This window comes from Palaemon carinicauda, chromosome 30, assembly GCF_036898095.1.
Source record: "Palaemon carinicauda isolate YSFRI2023 chromosome 30, ASM3689809v2, whole genome shotgun sequence".
NCBI lineage: Eukaryota > Metazoa > Arthropoda > Malacostraca > Decapoda > Palaemonidae > Palaemon > Palaemon carinicauda.
In genome coordinates, this window is record NC_090754.1 from 86,349,554 (window position 1) to 86,363,593 (window position 14,040).

The 14,040-nt window shown below is 44.0% G+C and overlaps 1 protein-coding gene across 2 annotated transcripts in view; it reads right to left on the bottom strand.

Annotated features, from left to right (window-relative positions):
- The window catches only part of LOC137623335 (TP53-binding protein 1-like), a 315,782-nt gene that overhangs the window by 124,524 nt on the left and 177,218 nt on the right, over window positions 1–14,040 (bottom strand). The gene's annotated exons all lie outside the window — the stretch shown is intronic.

A 14,040-nucleotide genomic window follows, 5' to 3' on the forward strand; every position in this document is an offset into this window, starting at 1 on the left:
CTACCGGAACTGCGTCACAATCGCTCGCCATTCATTCCTATTTCTAGCACGCTCTCTTGCCTCGCTCACATCTATCCTCCTATCACCCAGAGCTTCCTTCACTCCATCCATCCACCCAAACCTTGGCCTTCCTCTAGTACTTCTCCCATCAACTCTTGCATTCATCACCTTCTTTAGCAGACATCCATTTTCCATTCTCTCAACATGGCCAAACCACCTCAACACATTCATATCCACTCTAGCTGCTAACTCATTTCTTACACCCGTTCTCACTCTCACCACTTCGCTCCTAACCCTATCTACTCGAGATACACCAGCCATCCTCCTTAGACACTTCATCTCAAACACATTCAATTTCTGTCTCTCCATCACGTTCATTCCCACAACTCCGATCCATACATCACAGTTGGTACAATCACTTTCTCATATAGAACTCTCTTTACATTCATGCCCAACCCTCTATTTTTTACTACTCCCTTAACTGCCCCCAACACTTTGCAACCTTCATTCACTCTCTGACGTACATATGCTTCCACTCCACCATTTGCTGCAACAATAGACCCCAAGTACTTAAACTGATCCACCTCCTCAAGTAACTCTCCATTCAACATGACATTCAACCTTGCACCACCTTCCCTTCTCGTACATCTCATAACCTTACTCTTACCCACATTAACTCTCAACTTCCTTCTCTCACACACACTTCCAAATTCTGTCACTAATCGTCCAAGCTTCTCTTCTGTGTCTGCAACCAGTACAGTATCATCCGCAAACAACAACTGATTTACCTTCCATTCATGGTCATTCTCGTCTACCAGTTTTAATCCTCGTCCAAGCACTCGAGCATTCACCTCTCTCACCACTCCATCAACATATAAGTTAAACAACCATGGCGACATCACACATCCCTGTCTCAGCCCCACTCTCACCGGAAACCAATCACTCACTTCATTTCCTATCTTAACACATGCTTTACTACCTTTGTAGAAACTTTTCACTGCTTGCAACAACCTTTCACCAACTCCATATAACCTCATCACATTCCACATTGCTTCCCTATCAACTCTATCATGCGCTTTCTCCAGATCCATAAACGCAACATACACCTCCTTACCTTTTGCTAAATATTTCTCGCATATCTGCCTAACTGTAAAAATCTGATTCATACAACCCCTACCTCTTCTAAAACCACCCTGTATTTCTAAGATTGCATTCTCTGTTTTATCCTTGATCCTATTAATCAATACTCTACCATACACTTTTCCAACTACGCTTAACAAACTAATACAGTACCTCTTGAATTCCAACACTCATGCACATCTCCCTTACCCTTATATAGTGGTACAATACAAGCACAAACCCAATCTAATGGTACCATTGACAACACAAAACACATATTAAACAATCTCACCAACCATTCAAGTACAGTCACACCCCCCTCCTTCAACATCTCCGCTCTCACACCATCCATACCAGATGCTTTTCCTACTCTCGTTTCATCTAGTGCTCTCATCACTTCATCTATTGTAATCTCTCTCTCATTCTCATCTCCCATCACTGGCATCTCAACACCTGCAACAGCAATTATATCTGCCTCCCTATTATCCTCAACATTCAGTAAACTTTCAAAATTTTCCGCCCATCTTTTCCTTGCCTCCTCTCCTTTTAACAACCTTCCATTTCCATCTTTCACTGTCTCTTCCATTCTTGAGCCAGCCCTCCTTACTCTCTTCACTTCTTTCCAAAACTTCTTCTTATTCTCTTCATATGAATGACCTAATCCCTGACCCCACCTCAGGTCAGCTGCCCTCTTTGCCTCACGTACCTTGCTCTTTACTTCCACATTTTTCTCTTTATATTTTTCATACTTCTCTATACTATTACTCTGCAGCCATTCTTCAAAAGCCCTCTTTTTCAATATTAATCTTACCCGATGATCATGTAGCTGTCAACTCCGTTGCCCGACAGAAATCTAAGGTCGGGATACGCCAGCGATCGCTATACAGGTGGGGGTGTACACAACAGCGCCATCTGTGAGCAGGTACTCAAGTACTTCTTGTCAACAAGAACTCAATTTTTCCTCTGTCGTGCCACCGGCAAGACCTACTTGGATACGCTGTTGATTCTGGAGTTGTTTTTCACGATTTTGGTGATGTATTCGCTCTAGATTTTAGCCTTCGCTATTCAGGAATCTTTATCATTAGCTTAGCAAGCTTTTTGATTTAATTTGGATTAATTGTTAACGAACTTTGCTAGATTTTGGAATTCCCCCTTGACTATTTCTACAATTCAAGATGTCTGACCAGTCTCAAGTCCCTAAGTACAGGCAGTGTAGTGTTAGGGCTTGTACTAGGCGTCTTCCGAAGGCCTCCATAGATCCTCACACCGTTTGTTCCAATTGTAGGGGTAAATCCTGTCAATTGGAAGATCGATGTGAGGAATGCGCTGGGCTTTCGGAATTCGATTTTAACGAATTCCTTAAAAATGCACGTAGGCTAGAGAAGGATAGGATCAGGAGGAGTTCTTCTCGCTCTTTTGATTTTTCCTCTCCCCATGCCCCTCAACCTATTCCTTCCCCTGTAGTGGTGACTCCCGACCCTGCTACTAGTGCTCAGCCCTCCATGGCGGATATGATGCGTGCCATTCAGGCTCTTGGTGACAGAGTGGAGTCATTGGCTAATGACCGTAATCAGCTTTTGGCAGATGTCAAAGAGCTGAAAGCGCAAAGTGCAGTGGGAAGTGTTGTGAGTGCAAGTGAAGTGAAAAGTGTCAGTGTCAGTGTTGCGCATGAGGGTACATCTGTTCGTGCCAGTCGTCCTCCCAGTCCGGGACCTCTTGCAAGCTCCCAAGCCCAGGGGAGAAGCAATGTCGAAGGACCAAAGGGTTCGGCAGGCCTTGATCAGCGTACGGATGTACCCTCAGTGGTTGCGGACGTATCTGTCAGAGATCGTCCCATCCACAAACAGACGAATGAGCCCTATCATTCCTCGTCTGTGGAAGAAGTTTCGAGGAAGAAACGTTGGACCAAGGTCTCACGACCTCTCAAGCGTAAGGTCCCTTCCGAGCGAGTCCAACGGCCCAGGTGTAGCCACTGGGTCAGTTCGGACTCGCCGCAGTCTTCCGAAGACTGCACGCCTCCCAAGAGAGGTAGAGTGGTTCCGCAGCAGGCAACTACTCCGTCTGTTGCCGCACCAACCACGGTTGATCCTAAGTGGTCCATGCTGCAGACTATGCAGTCTCAGCTTGCTTCCTTTATGCAGGAGTATCGTGCTGAGAAGGTTGACACGGCACCAGTTAACCTACAACCTGCCACGGTTGTGCGCTCAGCAGATACTGCGGCTGCCTGCTCCCACACTCCACCTGTGAGAGCTCCACCTCCGATGCGCAGTCCACCCTGCCAGACGCATGTTCATGCTGCACCCTCCGTTGACGTGCGTGAGCTACCGCATCAGCAGTGGGAAGGTGCTGTAGAGCTGCCGTGTTTTGACACAATGCGGCATGCTCCGCAACCCATGCGGCATGCTCCGCATCCCATACGGCATGCTCCGCAACCCACGGCAGTCCCTCCCACGCACCAGCACTCTGCTTTTGTTGTTGCCAGCTCTCAGACTGACCAGCAGCGGCATGATGTTGGATCCGCAGCAGCTACGCATGCACCCGTGCTGCCGGATTCAGCCGTTCAGCTTTCTGCTCCACCTTTGCCACTTCCTACTCAGCTTTCGGATGATGGAGTATCGGATGACGAAGCTGCACATTTGGACGAACCGCACTCCGACTTAGAAGGACCCAAGTCTACGCCTCCCTCCTTAGACTTTCGGAAAGTCCTTGCCTTGTTCAGGGACTTGTATCCGGAACAGTTTGTGTCTGCAACCCCTCGCTCTCCTCCCTCCGAGTTTGCTCTGGGCATGCAGTCAGCAGCTCCTGCCTTCACCAAACTTGTCCTCGCACGCTCATCCAAGAGAGCTTTGAGGGTTATGGGAGAGTGGTTGCAGTCCAAGAAGCAACTGGGAAAGACTGCTTTCATCTTTCCGCCTACCAAGCTTGCTTCCAAATCTAGCGTCTGGTATGCCACGGGAGAGGAACCCGGCTTGGGAGTTCCTGCCTCTGCCCAGGGCGACTTCTCAAGTCTGGTTGACTCTCCCCGCAGGCTGGCTATGAGACGATCTAAGATTTGCTGGTCCTTTTCTGACATGGATCATCTGTTGAAGGGAGTCTTTCGTGCTTTTGAGATCTTCAACTTCCTCGATTGGTGTTTGGGAGCGTTAAGCAGAAAGACTTCCCCTTCGGATAAGGACTCTGCCATGCTTATCATGTCTAGCATGGACAAAGCCATTCGGGATGGTTCTGGTGAGCTTGCGGCTTCGTACGTGTCGGGAGTGCTTAAGAAGAGAGAACATCTTTGCTCCTTCTTGTCGTCTGGGATCACTCCTTGCCAGAAGTCGGAGTTGTTGTTTGCTCCTCTCTCCAAGTGTCTCTTTCGGAGGAGCTGATCAAGGGGATGGCTGCCTCGTTGATCCAGAAGGATACCCATGACCTGATGGCATCTTCCGCACGTAAGGCTAAAGCTTTACCTTCCGTGCCTAGACCTTTCCGTTCTGCAGCAGTGGACACACCAGCAACTAGGTTCATCCCGCCCTTTCGTGGCAGAACCTCCAGCAGAGGAGGTACCCGTGCCGACAGTCACCGTGGCAAATCGAAGAAGGGTTCCAAGTCCGCAAAAGGCAGAATCTGACTGCCTTCCTCTCCAGACAGCAGTGGGAGCCAGGCTCAAGAACTTCTGGCAAGCTTGGGAGAGCAGAGGTGCAGACGCTCAGTCTGTGAAGTTGCTAAGGGAGGGGTACAGAATTCCGTTCTGCCGCAGTCCCCCTCTAGCAACGTCTCCCATCAACCTCTCTCCCAACTACAAGGAGAAGGACAAGAGGCTAGCGTTGCAACAAGAGGTGTCGCTCTTGCTACAAAAGGGAGCGGTAGTCATAGTCCGGGACCATCAATCCCCGGGCTTCTACAACCGTCTCTTCCTGGTAGCGAAGAAGACAGGAGGTTGGAGACCGGTGCTGGACGTCAGTGCTCTCAATGCTTTTGTCACCAAGCAGACGTTCACGATGGAGACGACGAAGTCGGTCCTAGCAGCGGTCAGGAAGGAAGACTGGATGGTCTCGTTAGACCTGAAAGACGCGTACTTTCATGTCCCCATCCATCCAGACTCCCAACCTTTCCTAAGGTTCGTCTTTGGAAAGGTCGTGTACCAATTCCAAGCCCTGTGCTTTGGCCTAAGCACGGCACCTCTTGTGTTTACCAAACTGATGAGGAATATTGCCAAATTCCTTCACTTGGCAGACATCAGAGCCTCCCTCTATTTGGACGACTGGCTTTTAAGAGCTCCGTCAAGTCGTCGCTGTCTGGAGAATCTCAGATGGACTATGGATCTGACCAAGGAATTGGGCCTCCTGGTCAATATAGAGAAGTCCCAACTCGTCCCATCCCAAACCATTGTCTATCTAGGTATGGAGATTCAGAGTCGAGCTTTTCGGGCTTTTCCGTCGGCCCCAAGGATCAGTCAAGCCCTAGAATGCATCCAGAGCATGCTGAGAAGGAACCGATGTTCAGTCAGGCAGTGGATGAGTCTAACAGGGACACTTTCATCGCTGGCCCAGTTCATCGAGTTAGGGAGACTCCACCTCCGCCCCCTTCAGTATCATCTAGCTGCTCACTGGAGAAAGGACATGACGCTAGAGGCGGTCTCAGTGCCTATTTCCGAAGAGATGAGGTCTACACTGACGTGGTGGAAGAACAGCATTCTTCTCAAGGAAGGTCTACCATTGGCTGTTCAGACCCCCGACCACCGTCTCTTCTCGGACGCATCGGACACGGGCTGGGGTGCGACACTGGACGGACAGGAATGCTCGGGCACGTGGAATCAGGAGCAAAGGACACTTCACATCAACTGCAAGGAGCTTTTGGCAGTTCATCTGGCCTTGATAAACTTCAAGTCCCTCCAGCTAAGCAAGGTGGTGGAGGTGAACTCCGACAACACCACAGCCTTGGCGTACATCTCCAAGCAAGGAGGGACTCATTCGAGGAAGTTGTTCGAGATCGCAAGGGACCTCCTCATTTGGTCAAAAGATTGAAAGATTTCGCTGGTAACGAGGTTCATTCAGGGCGACATGAATGTCATGGCAGATCGCCTCAGCCGGAAGGGTCAGGTCATCCCCACAGAGTGGACCCTTCACAAGAATGTTTGCAGCAGACTATGGGCCCTGTGGGGTCAGCCCACCATAGATCTATTCGCTACCTCGATGACCAAGAGGCTCCCGATGTATTGTTCTCCGATTCCAGACCCAGCAGCAGTTCACGTGGATGCCTTTCTGCTGGATTGGTCCCATCTAGACCTGTATGCGTTCCCTCCGTTCAAGATTGTCAACAGGGTACTTCAGAAGTTCGCCTCTCACGAAGGGACACGGTTGACGTTGGTTGCTCCCCTCTGGCCCGCGAGAGAATGGTTCACCGAGGTACTGCAATGGCTAGTGGACGTTCCCAGGACTCTTCCTCTAAGAGTGGACCTTCTGCGTCAGCCACACGTAAAGAAGGTACACCCAAGCCTCCACGCTCTTCGTCTGACTGCCTTCAGACTATCGAAAGACTCTCAAGAGCTAGAGGCTTTTCGAAGGAGGCAGCCAGAGCGATTGCCAGAGCAAGGAGGACATCCACTCTCAGAGTCTATCAGTCAAAATGGGAAGTCTTCCGAAGCTGGTGCAAGGCGAATGCAGTTTCCTCAACCAGTACCTCTGTAACGCAGATAGCTGACTTCCTGTTACATCTAAGGAATGTAAGATCCCTATCAGCTCCTACGATCAAGGGTTACAGAAGCATGTTGGCAGCGGTCTTCCGCCACAGAGGCTTGGATCTTTCCTCCAACAAAGATCTACAGGACCTCCTTAGGTCTTTTGAGACCTCAAAGGAACGTCGGTTGTCCACACCAGGCTGGAACCTAGACGTGGTTTTAAGGTTCCTGATGTCAGCAAGATTCGAACCGCTTCAATCAGCCTCTTTTAAGGATCTCACATTAAAGACTCTTTTCCTCGTTTGCTTAGCAACAGCTAAAAGAGTCAGTGAGATCCACGCCTTCAGCAGGAACATAGGTTTTACATCTGAAACGGCTACGTGTTCCTTGCAGCTCGGTTTTTTGGCTAAAAACGAGCTTCCTTCTCGTCCTTGGCCCAAGTCGTTCGAGATCCTAAGCCTGTCCAACTTGGTGGGGAACGAACTAGAGAGAGTACTTTGCCCAGTAAGAGCTCTTAAGTACTATTTAAGACGTACAAAGCCATTACGAGGACAATCAGAAGCTTTATGGTGTTCTATCAAGAAACCTGCTTTACCGATGTCTAAGAACGCAGTTTCTTACTACATCAGGCTTTTGATTAGAGAGGCCCATTCTCATCTGAAGGAAGAAGACCTTGCTTTGCTGAAGGTAAGGACACATGAAGTTAGGGCTGTCGCTACTTCAGTGGCCTTCAAACAGAACCGTTCTCTGCAGAGTGTTATGGATGCAACCTATTGGAGAAGCAAGTCAGTGTTCGCATCATTTTACCTCAAAGATGTCCAGTCTCTTTACAAGAACTGCTACACCCTGGGACCATTCGTAGCAGCGAGTGCAGTAGTAGGTGAGGGCTCAGCCACTACATTCCCATAATCCCATAACCTTTTTTAATCTTTCTCTTGAAATGCTTTTTATTGTTGTTTTTGGGTTGTACGGAAGGCTAAGAAGCCTTCCGCATCCTGGTTGATTTGGCGGGTGGTCAAATTCTTTCTTGAGAAGCGCCTAGATTAGAGGTTGTGATGAGGTCCTTTAGTATGGGTTGCAGCCCTTCATACTTCAGCACCTAGGAGTCGCTCAGCATCCTAAGAGGATCGCTAGGCTCAGTAAGGAAGACGTACTTAAAAAAGGCAGAGTAATGGTTCAAGTCGACTTCCTTACCAGGTACTTATTTATTTTATGTTTGTTATTTTGAATAACTGCTAAAATGAAATACGGGATACTTAGCTTCTAATGTTAACATGTATGCTGGTCTCCACCCACCACCCTGTGTGTGAATCAGCTACATGATCATCGGGTAAGATTAATATTGAAAAATGTTATTTTCCTTAGTAAAATAAATTTTTGAATATACTTACCCGATGATCATGAATTTAAGGACCCTCCCTTCCTCCCCATAGAGAACCAGTGGACCGAGGAGAAAATTGAGTTCTTGTTGACAAGAAGTACTTGAGTACCTGCTCACAGATGGCGCTGTTGTGTACACCCCCACCTGTATAGCGATCGCTGGCGTATCCCGACCTTAGATTTCTGTCGGGCAACGGAGTTGACAGCTACATGATCATCGGGTAAGTATATTCAAAAATTTATTTTACTAAGGAAAATAACATTTTTCTCTTCCACTTTTACCTTCACTCCTTCATTCCACCATTCACAGCCCTTCCTCATGCTGCCTCCAACAACCTTCTTTCCACACACATCACTTGCAATCCCAACAAAATTTTCTTTTACTAACTTCCACTCCTCCTCTAAATTGCCAGTTTCTCTTATGTTCACTTCGTCATATATCATTTTCAACCTTTCCTGATATTTACTTTTTACCCGTGGTTTTATTAGCTCTTCAACCCTCACTACCTCCCTTTTACATCCACTTACTCTATTCCCCCATTCTTTTGCTACAACTAATTTTCCTTCCACCAAAAAATGATCAGACATACCGTTAGCCATACCCCTAAACACGTGCACGTCTTTCAATCTTCCAAACATTCTTTTAGTTATCAACACATAATCCATTAATGCCCTTTCTACTACTCTTCCATTTGCCACTCTTACCCATGTATACTTATTTTTCTTTTTCTTTTTGAAAAAGCTATTACTTATCACCATCTCTTGCTCAACACACATATCTACCAGTCTCTCACCACCCTCATTTTCACCTGGTACGCCATACTTCCCAATGACACCTTCTACCTTTCCAGCACCCACTCTAGCATTTAAGTCACCCATGACAACTACATAATTCCTTCTACCCAGTCCTTCTACACACCTAGTTAATTCATTCCAGAACTCATACCGCTCTTCTTCACTTTTCTCACTACCTGGCCCATACGCACTGACAAACGCCCAACATTCCCTACCCAACCTAACCCTTACCCACATTAACCTAGATATCTCCTTCCATTCCACTACTTTACCTGTCATCCATTCACTCAGCAATAAAGCCACACCCTCTCTCGCTCTTCCCCTTTCAATCCCAGACACTCTACCAGACATTTCACCAAACATCACTTCACCCTTTCCTTTTATCTTCGTCTCACACAAGGCTAATACATCCATCCTTCTATTCCTAAACATATATATATATATATATATATATATAAATATATATATATATATATATATTGTGACGCAGTTCCGGTAGGCCCTGCTGCTTCCTCCGGTGCCTTAGATGACCGCGGAGGTAGCAGCAGTAGGGGACTCAGCAGTATGAAGCTTCATCTGTGATGGAAATGTGGGAGGTTGGGCTGTGGCACCCTAGCAGTACCAGCTGAACTCGGCTGAGTCCCTGGTTAGGCTGGAGGAACGTAGAGAGTAGAGGTCCCCTTTTTTGTTTTGTTTCTTGTTGTTGTCGGCTACCCCCCAAAGTTGGGGGAAGTGCCTTTGGTATATGGATGGATATATATATATATATTAAATTCCATCAAATTTTTGTCTCGACACCTGAAGTAATGCTCCAACATCCGAATTAGATCTTGTTAACGCCGGTAGATGGCAGCACGTAAGAGGGACGCCATTGAGCATCGAGTGCTCTGTTCTCTGTTCTTGTGTATTGTGTGTTTGTCCTCTGTCTGGTCTGTTATTAACAGTGCTTATTTTCTTCATTTTCTCACATTTCTTTATTGATTTTACCTATAATCATGGTGCCTAAGAAGCTAAGTTTCAGTACAGGAAGAAGGCAATTCTTTCATTAGAATTGAAGCAAGAAATTATAGAAAAACATGAGAGCAGTGTGCATGTGAGTGATACTGTATGGCTAAACAATATGGGCGGAATAGGCCTATGATCTCGAGGATCATCAAGCTGAAGGCAGCCATTAAAGCAGATAAACCATTGAAGGGGATCACCATTATTACAAGACATCGTAGCAATACCCTGGAAGAGATAAAACGCCTTTTGTTGATAGGGATAAAGGACGAAGAGATTATTGACAACTATCATTTGTGAGAAGGGCCAGCGTGATGAACAGAAAGAAAGGAAAAAGTGAAGCAAAGAAAACCATGATAGCATTAACAAGCTCTTAAAAAAGTCCTCTCTCTTTTTCTGTTTCTCTCTAAACATAGCATTAACATGTTCTTTAAAAAAACTCACACACACACACACACACTCTCTCTCTCTCTCTCTCTCTCTCTCTCTCTCTCTCTCTCTCTCTCTCTCTCTCGTGTTCTTCGCTGTTATAGTGTTAGAGGCGTCTATTATTTTTTTTCCGAGAGATAGAGATTAAACGAAAATGTGTTAGAGTACATATGATTTTTAACAGCGTCAATTAGTTGAAAGACAATTAAATGTAACTAAGAAAGTAATAACAGCGAATCTGAATTCCTAAAACAAATAATATATAAATATATATATATATATATATATATGTGTGTGTGTGTGTGTGTGTGTGAGTATGTATGTATGTTTATATAAACATATGTTCACATGTCTGGGAACCAAATTATATATATTAGGGCTGGCAAGCTACACAACCCTCTCTAGTTCCAAACTCCTCATCTTGTTTTTATATCAAATATGTTGCACATTGAAATAATAATACCTGAACTCTAAGATAATCATATAACTCACAGACAGCAATATATAAAACACTGAATATCCAAAGGTCTCTTTAAGTACACTCAAAACAAAACTGGGTAATTATTCTTCAGAATTATTCAAAACCACCTCTTCTATTCATAAACAGGATACGAGCGAGTATGAAATAAACACTGGTGATTGAAATAATACACTCTACAAAAATAAATATATTCTTTAAAATCATGACACTTTGAAAGAACTTACATAAATAAAAATAAACCACTTGAAATATTAAGTTTGAACAAAACTTAGATTAAGACAAAAGGAATGTTACACTCTGAAAATTATATAATCACTTGACTCGAAATATTATATCTGAATAAACCTTGTACTAAAACAAAAGAAATAATTACTCTTAACTCATAAAGAACTTACATAAAATAACTGATAAACTTACCAACTTCACATATTTTACTTGCACGGGTCCAGTTACAAAAATTTACACAATACCAACACTTACCACAACATTATGAATTTAAAATCACCTGCCAAATTTACAGCAGCGTTTTAACTCTTTACACACGATATATGCTGGGGCACAAAATCATTTTGGAAAGGACGCTAGAAACACCTAGAGAGAGAGGGGGCCCACTTTGGTTCTTTCACAGGATGGCTATTTCTATTCTGCTGTTATGCAGCCTTGGGCCGCCTATATATGAATTAGCTACTGCCAGAAGATTCTTGGACCGAGATCTGGAAGCTTGGAGGTTGGCCTTAGGGTGTAAGGATTGCCAAGGATTGCTCTCTCGGACGCGTACCAACGCACAACGAGACGACTCTCTTAGCTAGCTCTGCCCACTCTTGTCCTCTAAATAAAATAAAAAGATAAGAGCTAACCCCAGGGTTTTAGAGAACCTTCTAAACACGTGGCATATAAGAATTGCATATCTTCTCACAAACATGACGCAATACTTCATGAAAATATAGAAAATATTTACATAAGCCCTTTTCCATATCTCATATGGATCATATAACACTCTTGACAGATTACGTAAGACTTCATAACATACTCCCTATATAAAGGATTCAGGTGTATATCTAGGAAAAATACAAATTACTGTACTGTGTTTTTTTTTATTTTTCTGTTACTGCTTACCACTTTTCCTCCCTTACACCTCTGCTGCTGCAGGTACCACAATCTCTTTCATCACATCTCATATCTCTTCCAGCACTTCTGACATTTCAATTACATATCACTTCTCTGGTTCTTTCCACATTTCTTTTCGACGCTCGAGTTTTCCTCCTTCAGCTTCCAAGTTTTTATCCTCCTGGGGCTCTTTTACATATTCCTTTCAGCCTAAAATCTGCCACTACAAGTTTATGTTGAGCTACAATGGATTCACTTGGAACTGTCTTCCAATTCATGATGATTTACTTTACTGTACTTCCTTCCATACCAACACAGTCACTTTGGGTCTCATTTTATTAAATTTTATAAGTTACCGGATGACCTCTCCTTTTCTGAAACAGTTTATTCAAGACTATCAGATTCATAGCTTCTGCAAATGTCAGTAGTCTTTCACCCTCCTGGTACCTTCTTTTTAAACCTCTTCCCCATGCATTCCTTCAAAACCATCAGAACTTTCCTACATGGACATTCATGTCCCTAGATAACACTAACAGTCCACTGTAACTTTTTATTATTATTATTATTATATTATTATTATTATTATTATTATTATTATTGTTATTATTATTGTTATTATTATTATTACTGGTACTGCAGTAGCAGTACCAGCCGAACTCGGTTGAGTCTCTTGTCAGGCTGGGAGGAACGCAGAGAGGAGAGGTCCCCCTTTTCTGTTTCATTTGTTTAATGTCGGCTACCCCCCAAAATTGGGGAGAGTGCCTTGGTTATATATGTATATATGTATCATTATTATTATTACTTGCTAAGCTATAACCCCAGTTGGAAAAGTAGGACGCTACAAGCCCAGGGGCCCCAACAGGGAAAATAGCCCAGTGGGGAAAGGAAACATGGAAAAATAAAATATTTAAGAAGAGTGACAACATTAAAATAAATATTTCCCATATAAACTATAAAATCTTTTAACAAAACAGGAGGGAGAGAAATTAGGTAGTATAGTGTTCCTGAGTGTACCCTCAAGCCAGAGAACTCTAACCCAAGACAGTGGAAGACCATGGTACAGAGGCTATGGCACTACTCAATACAAGAGAACAATGGTTCGATTTTGGAGTGTCCTTCTCCTAGAAGAGCTGCTTACCATAGCTGAAGAGTCTTCTACCCTTACCAAGAGGAAAGTAGCTACTGAACAATTATAATGCAGTAGTTAATCCCTTGGCTGAAGAAGAATTATTTGATAATCACAGTGTTGTCAGGTGTATGAGGACAGACGAGAATCTGTAAATAATAGGCCAGACTATTCACTGTATGTGTAAGCAAAGAAAAAGTGAATCCTGACCAGAGAGAGGGATCCAATGTAGTATTGTCTGACCTGTCAAAAGACCCCATAACTTTCTAGTTTCCCTCTGAATTCTTCAGTTCCCTTTTTCGTTACACCCTTGTTAAGTGGCATATCCTGAGATGATATGCCATACTCTTATATCTCACAAATTTTTAAGACCAGGAGCCTATCACTAATACGTGGGACCTCGTACATTTTCCTGTGGATTTGGATAGAAAATAATTCCTACTCCATTTCTTCTTATATCTTCCCCTGCATAGTAAATTTTATATCCTTCCCCAAGCTTTCTTGCACTTTCCCCTTTCCATATCGTGTCCTGTATATATTGAATCATAAGTTTCCTTCCCTGCATAGCATTCATAATACACCTCCCATGCCTGTGAGGCTACCATTCCAATTTCCAATTCTCAATTTTTTTTCTAATCCTTTCTAATTGCTAACTTGTTTAGCAGTAATCATAAATTCTGCTATTCCTGTTATTATTATTATTATTATTATTATTATTATTATTATTATTATTATTATTATTATTATTATTATTACTACTAGCTAAGCTACAACCCTAGTTGAAAAAGCAAGATGCTATAAGCCCAAGGCCTCCAACAGGGAAATATAGCCCAGTGAGGAAAGGAAATAAGTAAACAACATGAGAAATGATGAACAATCAAGATAAAATATTTTAAAAACAGCAACAACAGGAAAACAAATATTTCATATATAAGCAAT